Source organism: Anomaloglossus baeobatrachus, chromosome 6 (assembly GCF_048569485.1).
Source record: "Anomaloglossus baeobatrachus isolate aAnoBae1 chromosome 6, aAnoBae1.hap1, whole genome shotgun sequence".
Taxonomy (NCBI): Eukaryota; Metazoa; Chordata; class Amphibia; order Anura; family Aromobatidae; genus Anomaloglossus; species Anomaloglossus baeobatrachus.
In genome coordinates, this window is record NC_134358.1 from 172,636,253 (window position 1) to 172,653,328 (window position 17,076).

Genomic DNA, 17,076 nt, shown 5'->3' on the forward strand with positions numbered 1-17,076 from the left:
CAAAGATTATCATTAACACTTCTCGCACTTTTCTATGTGTGAAGGCTATCATATTACAGAACATCGTCTTCCTGAAATACCAGTGCTGATTGTGAATCTGACATCGCGTATCCTACTTCAGAATAGGGAAGGTGCTGAGGACAGAGGTGAGCTGAGGACGTTACACTGATTGCGCTGAGTCCTACTTAGAACGTGAGCAGCCAGATATGATCATTACAGCTTGTGACTCTGTTCAGAGGAAAACAAGTACATTGTGCAGCTATGACGAAACCAAACAGTGAAAGAGCTGTAAATGTGACCTCAGCCGTAGCTGTAACCCATGTGTCTGTTAGGATATGTTTCAGAAAACCCCTTCTTTCTTTGGTATTGAACTTTGATGATTTTAGATATCTTTTCTAAGCGCATTGTAGATTTTTCAACTTCTTAAATAGAGCCTGTCAGGTCTCTTATGCCCTCCAAGCCAGCAGCATTTACATGTCAAAATTCCCTTCCTAACCAGCCCCATATAACATCATTCTCTAAAATCAAACTTTAAAAAAAACATTTATTACCTCCGTTTTTCATATGCTAATTAGACTTTTGACTATTCAAAGGAGCGTTAGTTCCCAAGACTAGTTGGCCTTCTTTCCATGTTATCCCGCCCCTGTGATTTTTTGACATATCACAGCTGTCATTAACCCCTTATATTACCCCACTTGCTAACGTTTAAGCTGGATAAAGAGCTAGGATTGGCGAAACTAATGGATGCGCCAGTTCTGGGGTGCCTGCAGGCTGCTATTCTTAGGCTGGGGGGGGATCTAATAACCATGGGCCTCCCCAGCCTCAGAATACCAGCCCCCATCTGTCAGCTTTATCTTGGCTGGATATAAAAAAGCCGCATGAGGTCCCTTGTATTTTGATACATAACCAAAATAACGCACACAGCTGGGAGCTGCAGCCTCCAGCGGTCTGCTTTATCTGTGCTGGGTATCCAAATACGGGAGGCCCTACGTCATTTTTCCACTCCACTTCGGGGACACAGACAGCTACTGTGACGGCAACCAATCACAAATGGCGGCACGCCAGCAGTCTGACTGAAGTCAATTACAGACACTGTCATATAAGGTGAGTGACGGAAGCAGTGAATATTCATGAGATTCAATGAGCGGACCCGGAAGCAGAGTGATAGCTACGCGGAGACTCGGTAAGTATAATTGTCCTGCTTTAATCCCAGTTTTCCTTTTTTAAAATTTTTATCTCGGTGTCTGAAACCGAACAGTAACACAGATTTCCCTGAGAAGTCCATGTTCGGAGTCCATGCATGGACACTAAAGGGTGCTTTACACGCTGCGACATCGCTAGCAATTACTAGCGATGTCGAGCGCGATAGTACCTGCCCCCGTCGTTCGTGCGACATTTGGTGCTCGCTGCTGTAGCGAACATTATCGCTGCGGCAGCGTCACACGCACATACCTTGTCAGCGACGTCGCTGTGACTGCCAAACAATCCCTCCCTCAAGGGGGAGGTGCGTTCGGTGTCATAGCGATGTCACTGCAGCGTCAATAAACGGCCGCCCAACAGCAAAGGAGGGGCGGAGATGAGCGGAACGTAACATCCCGCCCACCTCCTTACTTCCGCATTGCCGGTAGACGCAGGTAAGGAAATGTTCGTCGCTCCTGCGGTGTCACACATAGCGATGTGTGATGCTGCAGGAACGACGAACAACATCGTACCTGTAGCAGCAGCGATATTAAGGAAAGGAGCGACGTGTCAACGATCAACGTTTATGAACGATTTTGCGATCGTTGATCGTCACTCCTTGGTGTCACACACTGCGATGTCGCTACCAGCGCCGGATGTGCGTCACTAACGACGTGACCCCTACGATATATTGGTAGCGATGTCGCAGCGTGTAAAGCACCCTTTAGTGTCTGGTACGGACCCCAAACTTTACAGTTCAGTTTCACCAATCACTAATAACAACAGCTGGTCTGTGAAGGCCTCAGAGAATTTTTTGAGAACATTAGGGATGAAAACCAAGAAACACACCGGACATTTAGGTTTGCGGTAGAACATGGTAAAATGCAGAAAGGTATGAATACTTATTAAAGGCAGATTTTATATACAAATATATTCATTATATTTAATAGATATAAGCTGAGTGTATGTGTGTGTGTGTGTGTGTATGTATGTCTGCTAAAGGAATCCACACCGTCGCATTTACAATAACAAAATTTTGCACAGACACCTCATTTGACTCATGAAACGTCATAGACTATGTTTTGAGAGCAAAATTAAACCCCGCACTTTACAGTTAATTGCAAAAAAAACTGTTTATATTAAACTCCATGGAGCTGGGAGCTACAGGTCATTAATAGGAGCTCTGATTGGACATTCTTAGTATAAGACAGCTTATTTGTGAGGTAATATAATTTCGGTAGAGATAGATACACATAGAGACAGAGACACACAAAGACAAAGACACACAGAGACAGACACACACAGACAGACAGAGAGACAGACACAGAGACACAAACACACAAAGAGACACACACAGAGACAGACACACAGACACACAGACACACATACAGACACACACAGAGACACAGACACACACAGAGACAGATACAGACACACTGAGACACAGACACACAAACACACATAGAGGCAGAGACACACAGAGACACACAGTGACACACACAGACAGACACACACAGAGACAGAGACACACAGAGACAGAGACACACAGAGACAGACACACAGAGACAGAGACACACAAAGACTGATACAGAGACACCCACAGACACACACAGAGACAGAGACACAGACACACAGAGAGACAGATACAGAGACAGACACACAGACTAAGACAGACAGACACACTGAGACACACAGAGACCTAGACACACAGAGACGGAGAAAGAAACTGAGACAGAGACTGGCACAGAGACACACACACACACACACACACACTCACATAGAAAGAGAGAGAGAGAGAGAGAGAGAGAGGCAGAAGAAAGGCAGACAGAGACAGACAGACAGAGGGAGACAGACAGAGATGGAGAGACACTTAGGGTATTTTGAACACTACGACATCGCAGGCAAATTGCTGCGATGCCGAGCGCGATAGTCCCCGCCCCTGTCGCAGCTGCGATCTCTTGTGATAGCTGCCGTAGCGAACATTATCGCTACGGCAGCTTTACATGGACTTATCTGCCCTGCGGCGTCGCTCTGGCTGGCAACCCGCCTCCTTCCTAAGGGGGCGGGTCATGCGGCGTCACAGCGACGTCACACAGCAGGCGGCCAATAGAAGCGGAGGGGCGGAGATGGGCGGGACATAAACATCCCGCCCACCTTCGTCCTTCCACATAGCCGGTGTGGGCCGCGGTGACGCAGGTAAGCAAATGTTCCTCGCTCCTGCGGCTTCTCACACAGCAATGTGTGCTGCCGCAGGAACGAGGAACAACATCGTACCGTCACTGGAGCGCAATTATGAAAATGACCGACACTTCACCGATAATACTATTACGATGCTTTTGTGCTCGTTAATCGTATAAAAAATGCTTCACATACTCCGATGTCGACAGCGACGCCGGATGTGCATCACTTTCGATTTGACCCCACCGACATCGCAGCTGCGATGTCGTAGTGTGCAAAGTACCGCTTAGTTTCTATCCCGTTCAACGCTGGGTACCACAGCTTGTACATATATATTTTCTTCTGGCCAACCACTTGCTTTGTCACTTAAAAAACAAGTTCAGTTCCAATTATGGGTGACTACCAAACTAAAATGTATTCGCAATTATCTGACCATTAAGTAAAAGCCCTGCAAAACTTAAAGCTGCGAAATAACTTTGTTCATTCCTAATCCCATGCAAAGTATAAGGAGGATGTATGCATCCAAGTAGAGAAATAAAAGCATTGGTGGACTCCCTTCCAGCCGATGTCAGGCACAGACATGCTGTCACTGTCATTTCCCAGTCACATGTGACTCTTGTATAATAAAGTATGAGGCATGCTTTTCGTTTTCTTGCATGGGACATCTCCTTTAAAAGGAAATCTGAATGGATTTGTGTTTGCTCTTGTTTTACCTTTGTTTTACAACTTGCTGCCTGCAATTAATTCAAGAACACTGGTCAAATATTCAACATCCAAGCAAATGCGAAACCAACTTCAAATAAACATCTCCAAGTTTCATAGCGAGAACAAAGGAGAACTATGTTCACATGTCGCTGCATGCCAAGTGTCTGTAGAGAGTTCAGGATGTGCAATCTACACAATGGAGAAGGTTACACAGTAAGATTTAGAAGCAGGGAGCAATTATACTATATATTGACAGCTTTGTTAGTAGTAAGTTATTTGGACAAAACAAAGAAGTTGCATATCAATGGGTGAACTTCGCTTTTAAGGGAGTCGCTGTCTCTTCCCTCTATAACTTCTACAGGTCCATAAAATGAGGTAGAATGGACAAACCTTAAATAGTAATTACACTTCTAATTGTTTTCCATAAAGTACAGGTGAAGACATGAAACTCTGCAATATGTCTTATAAGAGAAAAATACCTTTTCCTCCCACTTATCAATCACCTACTCCTGCACTCACCATTTATTCTTAAAGGGAACCTGTTAGCAGGATATCACCCCCAAACTTTTTAAATGCGCATTTAGCTCTTTCAGTGACAAGTCCAATCTCACCTTCCCTTCCTCATTTACTGACAAATCGGCATATGAATTGACATGTAAATGTGGATGAAGAACTATTGCAGATCTGAAAACTTACAGCCAGCATTAACCCCTCTAGCACCACCAGAATTGTGGAGTTGGAGTCAGGGAAATTGAGAAGTCTGAGTCAGAGTCGGAGGTTTGTCTTACTGACTCTGTCGCGGGCGGGGAGGAGGCCGCCGCCGCTGCGCTCTTGCTAATGCTCGGGTCCGGGGCTGCTGCAGCCTGCTGCTGGCTGCTTGGTGGCTCGAATCCGGGGACTCGAGCGGCGCTCCTCGCCCGTGAGTGAAAGGGGTGGTTTTGGGTTTGGGGAGTTGGTCCGTGACGCCACCCACGGTTTGTGGCGAGGTTGGGGCACCACCACTACTCTGGACGGGGATCCCGGGAGCGATGACAGAGAGCAGCCGAGATGTTTCTTTCCCCTCCGTGGGTAGGGGGATTTGGTGGTCCCGGGGTCCGGAGAGGGAGACTGGGGAGGCAGGGTTGGCGAGGTGCAGGGTTTGCGAGGGCAGAGCGGTGCCGGACGGCATGGAGGTACTCACGCAGCCAATAATGTATACGGAGTCTCCGGTAAAACAAACGGCTGGATGAACGGGTCCCACAGCCGGCTGTGATGGTCACTCCCGAACGGTTGGTGGTGGCTGCCTTTCCCTGCATCTGTTGTGTATCTTCGGTCCCGATGGCTTCCCACCAGTAACCCGCTCCCCAGCTTAGATATGGGCTGGAGGAGCCCCTTTTGCCCGCAGGCTCTGGCCCTGCGAATTTTAGCCTTGGCAGTAGCTGTATTTCCCTTCTCGGTTTGGACGGTTGCCTTCTATCGGGTCTTTGCTGCTAGGAAACCCCGGAGGTTCCCGTCGCTAACGGATTTGACCGGTTTAATGGCGACTCCAAGCCTGGTCGGGGTCCATAGGCCCTGCCGGTTTGTGCTGGCTTCTCTTCGCTCCCCGGTTCGGTACCGGCGGGCCACCACCCGTCCCCGGTCCTACGGTTCCGCGTCGATCGGCCTCTCCTGCAGACGGCCACCACCGTCTACCAACCTTGCTGTATGTGCCCGGGCCACGTACCCGGACACGGTCAGTTTGCTTCTCACTTGCCACTTCACTCCTCCACTTTTCACTCTCCCTAACTGACTGCTTCCTATTCCTGCCTCCAGAACTGTGAACTCCTAAGTGGGTGGGGCCAACCGCCTGGCTCCACCCCACCTGGTGTGGACATCAGTCCCTGGTGGAAGGCAACAAGGATTTGTGTGTGACTGATGTGCCTATCTCGGGGTGTGGGGTGTGTTGTTGCAGTACCTGTGACGACATGGCTTGTCCAGGGTGCCACAACTCCACATCTATTGCCATAAGGCCAGAGTCACACTTGTGAGGGACTCGTGCAAGTCTTGCATCACATCACCCGACATGGCCTGCAGCTCTCCTGACAGGAGCATCTCAGTTGCATAGAAATACATGCAGCTGACCCGCTCCTGTCAGGAGAGTGTGTGGCCATGCTGGGTGATGCGATGTGAGACTCGCGCGAGTCTCTCGCAAGTGTGACTCCAGCCTAACACTACCACTGGAGCTGCACCAACCCCCCCAATATACTGTCCCCTTCCCCATTACTCTGAAGATTGTAAGCCTCCGAGGGCAGGATTCTCTCCCCCATGTACCAGTCTGTAAGTTTGTTAAATAATAATAATAATAATAATAATAATAATAGTAATAATAACAATAACTGTAGCCTCTGTCACTCCGCCTCTATGCCCTGCCCAGCTCCTCATCCTCCTGCTTGATTGACAGCCTCTATACTGTATGACCTCTGGTAAAGGAGCTGCCGTTCAAGTGTAACACCCTGGGGTCGAGGGGTTTTCACCCGATTCGTCGCCGGGCTGGGGGTGCAGATCCTCTGTGTCGTCACGGGCTGGCCTGGCCCGGTTTCATGACCCCAAGGCGTACAGAAGGGAGGGAAGGCGGTGGACGGGAGCAAGGATAGAGGATGGATGGTGGTAGTGACGGTGAGGAAAGTCTTTTTAGATTGTGATGCCACCTGTGGTCCGCGGCCAGAGATAGGCTGCCGCTGTGGGTGCTGCTCTCCGGGACTGATGGTAAAGGCATACCTCCCAACTTCTGAAGAAAGGAAAGAGGGACAAAGTAAGCGGCGCGCGTGGCGCGCCGCGGCAAATTTGACTACGCCCCTAGCTACACCCCTAGCCACACCCATTCGTCAGTAAGGGTCATTCAGCAGATGCCCCAGACTGTTCCTTAATAGTCATAGCAGCCAGAATTTTCTTATGTTTCTATGTGTCACTATATGACATTGCGTATTTGTGCCTATAAGGCAGTGTTCACATGTTGCATAAATTCTGTTTCTTTTTGTTTCTGCCGCTGTCTGCACCAAACTACACAATAACAATCTTCTCTGATTGCTCCATTTTCTGCCTTTTCTCCATTATTTAATGCGTTTTTGCTTCAGATGTGAATCTGCGTTTTTTAGTGTTTTTATTGTAGAGAAGCTTTTTCCTGCATTTTTTAAGCTCCACATAGAAACCTCCAGAGAAAAATAAAAACAAAACTGCAGAGTTCAGCGGCGTCTTCTCATGGAATCACATCCACTTTACTTGGACAATTAAACACAGCGGAATAAATGTGCAAAAAAACAACAGAAAAAAATGCAGCATTTACACTACACGTGAACACTAAATGTCCAAGCAAATGGATGAGACGTAATGAAATCTGCGCTCCTGGTGCGTGGAAAGACGCCGCTGATCTGTGCAGATTTGGTGTTTTTTTCTTTATAATCTTCAGGATTCACATCTGCACCAAACATGTATCAAATAAAGGGATAATGCATAAAAAACACCGCAGACACGCAATAATCAGAGGAGATTGTTATTGCGCTCGTGGCGCGGACATCTGCAGAAAAAATGCAGCATTTCTGATACGTGTCAACATGGCCTCAGTGATACATTTTTATTACATTTTTTATGGGTTTTAATAAAGAAAAATAATAAATTGCGCCATTTTTTCCCGCCATTTACCGATCCCCATAAATAATCTGATCGCTGCCTTGTTTCGGGTCGTTACAATTACAGGGACACCAAATATGTCCATGTTATTTGCTGATTTGTGATGTTTTAGAAAAAAGTGTAATAAAATTACATTATTCTATTTTTTTTGTTATTTTTAGTAATTTTATTAAAAGAAAAAAAAAATCTCTTTTCCTCTCCCTCTAGAATACAGGAGATAGAGACACTGCTCTGTACAATGAAGCTGTGTCCTGTGTAATCTGCTGTGTAAGAGGCTGCATTGTAGGTTTATTCACATAAAATCCTCTATCTGATGTCATCGATTCCTAGTGGCTCAACAGCTTGAGCAGCTAGGAAAGCTAGGAGGCTGCTGGACACATGTTTGAAAGTTTCTTGTTCGAATCCAAGTTGGTAAAAATAAAAATTTTATTTTGTATTTTTTCCACATTTCTTTATAGTAGTTTTATGGGTACAAATGAATCTGACTCCTTCACCTACAAAGAGATGCAGTATCTATCTATCCATCCATGTATCTATCTATCTATCTATCTATCTAGCTATCCCTCTATCTATCTATCTACCTATCTATCCCTCTATCTACCTATCTATCCCTCTATCTACCTATCTATCTATCTATCTATCTATCCCTCTATCTATCTATCTCTCTATCTATCTATCTATCCCTCTATCTATCTATCCATGTATCTATCTATCTATCTATCCATGTATCTATCTATCTATCTATCCCTCTATCTATCTATCTATCCCTCTATCTATCTATCTATCTATCCCTCTATCTATCTATCCATGTATCTATCTATCTATCTATCCATGTATCTATCTATATCTATCTATCCATGTATCTATCCATGTATCTATCTATCTACCTATTCATGTATCTATCTATCTATCTATCCATATATCTATCTAACTATCTATCTATCCATGTATCCAGCTATCTATTATATATCTATCATGTATCTATCCATATGTCTATCTATTTATCTATCATGTATGCATCTATTATCTGTCATATATATATTTATTATATATATATATCCCTCCCTCCATCTTTGCAGCTAAATAATCTGCTTCTGCTTTGTCTCCTGCACTATAGAGGTTAAGATTACCAAATCTTCCCATGGTTTTCAATATGGGTAGTGGCTCAGTGGTAGAGCTGCTGCCTATGGAGCAATGAGCTTCACGGATTCGAGTCCCGGTCAGAGCCGATAATAATTTAATTTAATTTATTCACTCCACTGAGGGGAGGAGTCGGGACATCAACTGTGAGCCGCGGGACAGACCTGAAAAATCGTGGCAGTCCCGCAGAATCCGGGACGGTTGGGAGGTATGGTAAAGGTCACAGCTGGGATGGTGTCGCTCCCCACAGGCGGAGTGGGGTTATCCTGGGGAGGATGATGGAGGGCACACGGGGGTGGTGGTAGTCCCCATTGGCGCCGCAACGCTGGTCGACGGTGATGGCAAATGAGAGGCAGGGGCTGCGGTTCCATGTCTTTTACTCACAGGTAGTTCAGGCACTGCCCCAGAGTACTGGTCTCTGCCACGATGGGCTCCAGCCGATCCCGGATAGTCGGCGATCACCGATTTTTTATAATAATGCCCCTCATTCTGCCTCCTTAGGATAATGCCCCTCATTGTGCCTCCTTATGATAAAACCATTCATTGTGCCTCCTTATTACAATCCCCCTCACTGTGCCTCTTTATAATAAGGCCCCTATTGTTATTGTAAGGAGGCATAGCAGGACTTTATCACTATAGGAGGCTGTATAACTATAACTATAAGGAGGCACGCATTAGCATTATTCCTATGAAAAGGTACAGAGGGCGGCAACATTACTATGTAGAGGTACAGAGGAAACTTTTACTATGAAGAGGCAGAGTGGAGGCACTGTTAGGCTTTGTGTGCACGTTGCGTTTTTACCCGCGTTTCCGCAGCGTTTTTAGCGGCAGCGTTTTTGCGCTAAAAAATGGTCAAAAGCCATTTGGTCAAAAACCAAGGGAAGGAAAACGTGCAGAATAAACTGCAGGTACTCCGACGCAACGTGCGCACATAGCCTTACTGTGTGAGGCAGAAATAGAGAACATTATTGCTGAGCATAGTATAGAAGAGTATAGAAGGGGGGGGTGTCGCCCTGGGCAAGCCAGGGGACACAGGTCACACACCACTACACCCCACACTCCAGGTAGGCACATCACAGCTAACCACAAATCCTTGTTGCCTTCCTCCAGAGGTTGATGATGCACACCAGGGGGTGGGCCAGGCGGTTGGCTCCGCCCACCGAGGAGCTCACAACACTGGAGGCAGGAAGTAACCAGGCAGTTCTGTCAGGGAGGGGGAAGTGGAAGGAGTGAAGAGTAGCCCAGGCAGGGCTTGAGTGCAGACAGCTCAGGGAGGAGCAGGAGTGAGGAGCTAAGTGAGAAAGTAAACAGCGAAGTGAAAGTAGTGAAAGTAGAGAAGTGAAAAGGAGGAAAAGCAAGTAAAGTGACAGAAGAGAAAGACAGCCTGAAGGGTCCAGCTTTGTGAGGACCAGAACAGCAAGGTCAGCAACGGCGGTGACTGTCTGGAGGGGGACCGTTTGGAAGTTCCTGGAAGGACCCCGTTGGCTGTGTGCCCGGTGGTCTGGAGCAGTGTTCCGAAGGACAGTCAGCACCAGGGCAGGGGCCTCTCGGACCCCGGCAAGGCTAGGAGTCGCCAGATTTGCCAAATCCGTCAGTGACGGGGACGCAGATCCCCCAACAACCAAGTCCCGATTGAAGGCAACAGCCCAACCCGTATTGGAGAGACGCCGCCACCGCCACGGCACAAGTTTCTCAGGGCCAGCGCCTGCGGGCAAAGTGTAGAGCTCCTCCGGCCCAGATTGCAGCCGGGGAGCGGGTAACCGGAGGGAATCCACCGCTACCATCAGTCAACATAGGTGCAAGGAAGAGAGACATCACCGTCACCTACCGGGAGTGCAGGTGCAGCCGTCTGTGGGACCGTCCTACCAGCCGTTGGTTTACCGTACAAACTGTGTCCGTGTGTCAGGCTGAGTGAGTACCATAGTGCCGCAAGGCACAGCGCTGCCCCCGCGTCCCTGCGCCCTCCAGGCCCTACACTTCACATCTCATCACCGGGCCCCGGGATCACCAGCCCCTACCCACGGAGGGGCAATACGACACCTGGCTGCTCCGCATCACCATTCCCGGGACCCCCACACTGAGCAGCGGTGGTGCAATCACCACAACCGTGGGTGGCGTCACGAACTATAACAATCCCCACACCCAACAAACACCCCCTTTCACTCACGGGCGAGGAGTGTCGCTCGAGAAACCCCGGGATCCGGCCCACGGCTCGAGCCACCAGGAGCAGCTGCCGGACCCGAGCAGAAGGGGTGAGCGCGGTGTGCTGACACCCTCCTCCCCGCCCGCGACAGGGGCATTATTACTTTCTAGGGCTTTAGGCCTTTATGGTTTATGTAGAGGCCGGGGAATGTGAGCAGGGTACTGACAAAGTGATAAGCCAAAAATATAATAATAATAATAATTTTTATTTATATAGCTCCAACATATTCCGCAGCGCTTTACAATTCAGAGGGGACATGTACAGACAATATGAGACAATGCAAAATAACAAAATTCAGATAAGAGGAGTGATGGCTCTGCTTGTAAGCTTATAGTCTATGAGGGAATAGGGGAGGCACAACAGGTGAATTGGGGGGGGAGAAAAGCTTGTCATATATGGTCCAGCCATCGATTTAATAGGGGATTCAAAACCAGCTGCGTGGACCGGTCACCAGCCAGAATTTACACAAGTACAGAGTTTAAAAAAAGTACATGAAGATGGATGCAATCAGAAGATACAGTGGACAAGTACATTTTATGAAGGGCAGAATGGGACTAGATTAGATCAGGGTAGTGAGTTGATAGGCTACTCTAAAGAAATGCATTTTTAGGGCCCGCTTAAAGGTGTGGATGTTGGGAATTAATTGGATTGTTCTTGGTAGTGTGTTCCAGAGCATAGGTGCAGCTCGTGAAAAATCTTGAAAACGGGAGTGAGAGGTTCAAATTATTGAGGATGTCAGTCTTTAGTCATTAGCAGAGCGGAGGGCATAGGTGGGGTGATAGACAGAGATGAGGGAGGAGAGGTAGAGCAGTGCAGAACTGTGGAGAGCTTTGTGGGTCAGGATGATAAGTTTAATTCATTTAATTGTGCAGTGACGTGTTATAGATGGAATTAGTAATCATGGCAATCTGGGCCGAACGGAATAGAAAAGGAAAAGTGAATGACCACAATCATTCAGAATGTCAGCAGTAAATCATTGGATTTATCTGTACAGTATACACGTATATGATTGGCAGACCACTGGTATACAGTTATAGTACGGTAGTTTTGTTTAATGATCAGTATGGTGGAATTATCATTACTGTAAGTGCTGGTAATATTTGGCTATGATCTGACAGAAATATACAACAATTATTTTGCAGCATTGATTCTCATATTGGTATTTGTAGAATCATCTTTGTCGTCCAATCCTGAGTACATTTTTGGCAAGCCATACAGTCATGTGCCGACTAATGTCTCAGAACAATGAGTGAAATGGCGGAGACTCGAGAAGGCACATGGCCATAGGTATACAAATCGCATGCTTGCAGTCACGTGACGACCGCTGAATCCTAACTGTGTGTATTATAGCGATTGTTAGGATTTTGCAAATTTCCAAAAATGTATTCAGGGGTGGGTAACACTATTAAGGCCCCGTCACACATAACAAGATCGCTAACGAGATCGCTGCTACGTCACAGTTTTCGTGACGCAGCAGCGATCTCGTTATGTGTGACACCTACTAGCAATCAGGCCCCTGCTGTGAGATCGCTTGTCGTTGCTGAATGGTTGGGACCATTTTCTTCAAAGGCAATGTCCTGCTGGGCAGGACACATCGCTGTGTTTGACGCCTACCAACGACCCCCTAACACAGTCCCAACGCCCGCCGAGATCGTTATACAGGTCCCTGATCGTTACTGCGTCATTGGTAAGATCTAACTGTGTGACATCTCACCAGCGACCTCCCAGCGACTTACCAGCGATCCTTATCAGGTCACATCATTAATAATAATAATAATAATAATAATAATAATAATAATCGGCATTATTCTGTAACTTTTTAGTGGTAGAATTATTTAATCTTATAGAGTGGTAAAATTGGTCTTGCACAGGGGAAGACATACTATTGGTGCAGCCGGGCCAGTCACAGAGGGGCCCAAGTAGTAAGGGGGGCCCCATTTCTACCTGTCACAGACACATATGGCTCTGTATCTGCTCCTGGTCTTGCAGTAAGCCTTGATTTCCTCCAATATCAGGTAGAGTAAGGGCCACTTTACACGCTACAACATAGCTAAAGTGATGTCTTTGGGGGTCACGGAAATTGTGACGCACATCCGGCCGCGTTAGCCATGTTGTTGCGTGTGACACCTATGAGCGATTTTGAATTGTTGCAAAAATGTTCAAAATCGCTAAATCGGTGACATGGGGGTCCATTCCCAATTATCGTTGCAGCTGCAGGTACGATGTTGTTCATCGTTCCTGCGGCAGCACACATCGCTATGTGTGACACCGCAGGAACGAGGAACCTCACCTTACCTGCGTCCGCCGGCAATGAGGAAGGAAGGAGGTGGGCGGGATGTTACGTCCCGCTCATCTCCACCCCTCCGCTTCTATTGGCCGGCCGCTTAGTGATGTCGCGGTGACGCCGAATGCACCTCCCACTTAAGGGAGAGATTGTTCGGCAGTCACAGCGACGTCGTTGAACAAGTATGTGCATGTGACTCTGCCGTAGTGATAATGTTCGCTACGGCAGCGATCACCACATATCGGCCGTACGACGGGGGGTGCTATCTCACTCGACATCGCTAGCAATTGCTAGCGATGTTGCAGCGTGTAAAGCGGCCCTAACAGAAGTGGGCATAGGGTGCCATCATAGGCCTGTATGTTCTCAATGCCAGGGCTCTGCGTACCAATATTTAGGACTTGCGCCAACATTCAAATATGTCTGAGAAGATTGAAGGAATTCTTCTTACTGGCATAATTGCATTGTAAGTAATTGTATATGCACCAACGTGGATGACACTTCTGGCGCTATTGACAATTGTGTTGGTGGTTTCCTCCCTGTCTCGCCAAGTGCGACTCCCACATAGGACAAAGTTAACAGGTATGTGAGAATTAGGAAATCTCCCACATGATGTCTTCTTGTCTGAATTATGTATTGTTCTACTTAAGACACAGTAATTTATAAAGCAATTTTCTTTAAAGTGGAACACTCTTGGCTCTTGAGGTTGAATGCAATGACCCTATGGTTATAACTCACCCAAATGCATGAAGTGGAGCAGAAATCATTTCCTCCCTGTGCTTACAGTCTGCCTGAGCGGTGACGGAGCCCCCCTCTTAATCACATGACGTTTCCTGTCAGGGCACCCTAGGACTTAATCCCCTTTCAAATAAATACAGCATGAATAGTCCAGAGCAGGAGGGATATTTCTTCACGGCAGGCTGAGCAGAGTGAGCCATACGCTTTATTCTTCTTTCTATATGGATTTCCATAGACTCGGCTGAATACTCATTTTCCCGGCCTTTAGATGTAACTTTTGGTTATTATCCGTGATCATTCTTTATCGTAGGGAATCAAACGTTTGCTATGAAATATTAACAGGAGGAATCCAGTCTGCCTGGATGAATTAGTCTGGTGGTTTCTTGCTGCCTCTGTGGGAGTGGGAGAAGTGGTCACGGTTACTTCAAAAGACGCATTCTTACCAGACGATTGGTGGGCTGCATTCAAACTTCTTGGGTGATTAAGCAAAGTGAACGGACGCAGCTTCAAAGAGCGTGCAAGAAGTATACAGCAGCAGGAACAACGGTCCGCTCTACGGATTATAGCACTGGTGACAATATTCTGGATTTCGTGGGTCATTTTTTAAAATGTCCACCTTTTGGTTATCTTTATGTAGTGTTTTGGGAATCTTACTTATGCACATGTCTTACACAAACTTTTTTACTTTTGGAAGTGGCGATTAAATAGGAACTATGCTTTCAATCAATTTTGTATAAATTATTATTATTATTTATTATTATTATAGCGCCATTAATTCCATGGCGCTTTACAAGTGAAACAGGGTATACATAAAAACTAGTACAACATTCATTAACAGTAGAAAACAGACTGGTACAGGAGGAGAGAGGACCCTGCCCGCGAGGGGTCACAGTCTACAGGGGATGGGTGAGGATACAGTAGGTGAGGACAGAGCTGGTTGCGCAGTGGTGTACTGGACTGAGGGTTATTGTAGGTTGTAGGCTTGTCGGAAGAGGTGGGTCTTCAGGTTTCTCTTGAAGCTTTTCACGGTAGGAGAGAGTCTGATATGTTGGGGTAGAGTGTTCCAGAGTATGGGGGAGGATCGGGAGAAATCTTGTACGCGATTGTAGGAAGAGGAGATAAGAGAGGAGCAGAGTAGGAGATCTTGTGAGGATCGGAGGTTGCGTGCAGGTAGGTACCGGGAAACTAGGTCACTGATGTAAGGAGGAGACAGGTTGTGCATGGCTTTGTATGTCATGGTTAATGTTTAGAACTGGAGTCTTTGGGCAAAGGGAAGCCAGTGAAGGGATTGGCAGAGTGGTGAGGCTGGGGAATAGCGAGGGGAGAGGTGGATTAAGCGAGCTGCAGAGTTTAGGATAGATTGGAGGGGTGCAAGAGTGTTGGAAGGGAGACCAGAGAGCAGGAGGTTGCAGTAGTCCAGGCGGGAGATGATGAGGGCATGTACTAATGTTTTTGCGGATTCTTGGTTAATCAATAAGGCTGAGCTCACATGTCCAGTGATCATACATTATAACAAATCCCGCAGAGATCCGTTGGGAAAAAAGTTCTGCAAACACAACTTTTTTTGTCCGTTGTTAAACAACTGATGTCTGCTGGATACATTTTTTTTTTAAACATAGGAATCTATGGAGAACGAATCCTTTAACAGATTGGTATTTAGCCATCTGTTTTTCTTGCATTTGTAACAGGTCCGGATTTTTTTACAGGATCCGTTTCAAATGGAAGATAAATAGCAATCATTTAACAGATCCATTCTCCACTGATTCCCATGTTAACAAAACAGATCCGGCAGGCACCATTTTGTCAACGGATCTTTGCAGGATCCATTCTAATGGATTATTACAGGGCATGTGAACTCCGCCTAAGGGCTCATGCGCACGTTGCGTAATTGCATGCATTTACGCTGCGTATAGCACTGCAGTGTAAATGCATGCGTCCTGCGTCCCCTGCACAATCTATGAAGATTTTGCATGAGACGTGTGCACAATACTTTTATGAATGCAGCGATTTGGGTGCTAAAATTTTGACCCAAATCCGTGCGTTCATAAAAGCAGCATGTCAATTATTCCATGCGCTATGGATGAAGCTCCCACTCTGTCTATGGTGGGGGCAGCAGCCATAGCGCATGAAATCGGCTTTTTTTGTACAGAAAAACTGCATCCATTATGTAGTGTTGCTGCAGCGATTTGAAGCGCACATGTGCTGTCAAATCGCTGCAGAATATTCAGCAGGTACGTGTGCATGAGCCCTAATACAGGTAAATCTAAGAAACTGTAATGCATTTTATCGGAGAAATTTGCTTCTTTCTCCACTTACAAGGGGGGTACAAAAAAATATTCTTTAGACAGGTGGGTTGGCAGTGCTGCCCTCTCCCGCTAGGTACACTTACTAGACACTCTCTCTGCTCAGATGGCCAAGTAGTTTTCATGAAAAACCTTCGCAGCGGACAGAGTGGTTGTTTTCTTAAGCCTCTCCCACTTTTTACTGCGATTTGCGATGGCAAATTTTAAGGAGCAACCCGCCAACACCAAATTCTGTTTTCTGTTAAACAGAACAGCGGCAAAGGAAGAACCGTAAGAAAGTGTCTGAATGGAAATTGTTGGAATTGAAAGAACAGGCACAAACTGAGCCTGATTTGTTGGCTTAGGTTACGCTCACACGAGCGTGAAAATCAGACGAGTGCAATGCGAGAAAATCCAGATTCTGGATGCGAGAAAAGCGACAGCATGCTGCGATTTGATCCAGAATACGTCCGAGACTCACCAATACAAGTCAATGGGTGCGAGGAAAAAACAGATGTCACATGGACGGCACACGGACCATCCGAGTGACATCCGTTTTTCTAAATACAATCCTATCATGTAGCACAGAACACTGTAAATGCTCCTGTACATGACTGTGAAGGAGTAACAGCTGCTAAGGGAAAAAAAACGGATTGCACACTGACAGCACACTGACAGCACACTGATGACAAGTGAGAAAAATTCGTCCTACTCTTGCAAACGAG

General features: G+C 46.7%; 1 protein-coding gene across 3 annotated transcripts in view; it reads right to left on the minus strand.

The window, feature by feature from the left end:
* Nucleotides 1-17,076, minus strand: part of DLGAP1 (DLG associated protein 1) — a 928,622-nt gene that overhangs the window by 126,058 nt on the left and 785,488 nt on the right. The gene's annotated exons all lie outside the window — the stretch shown is intronic.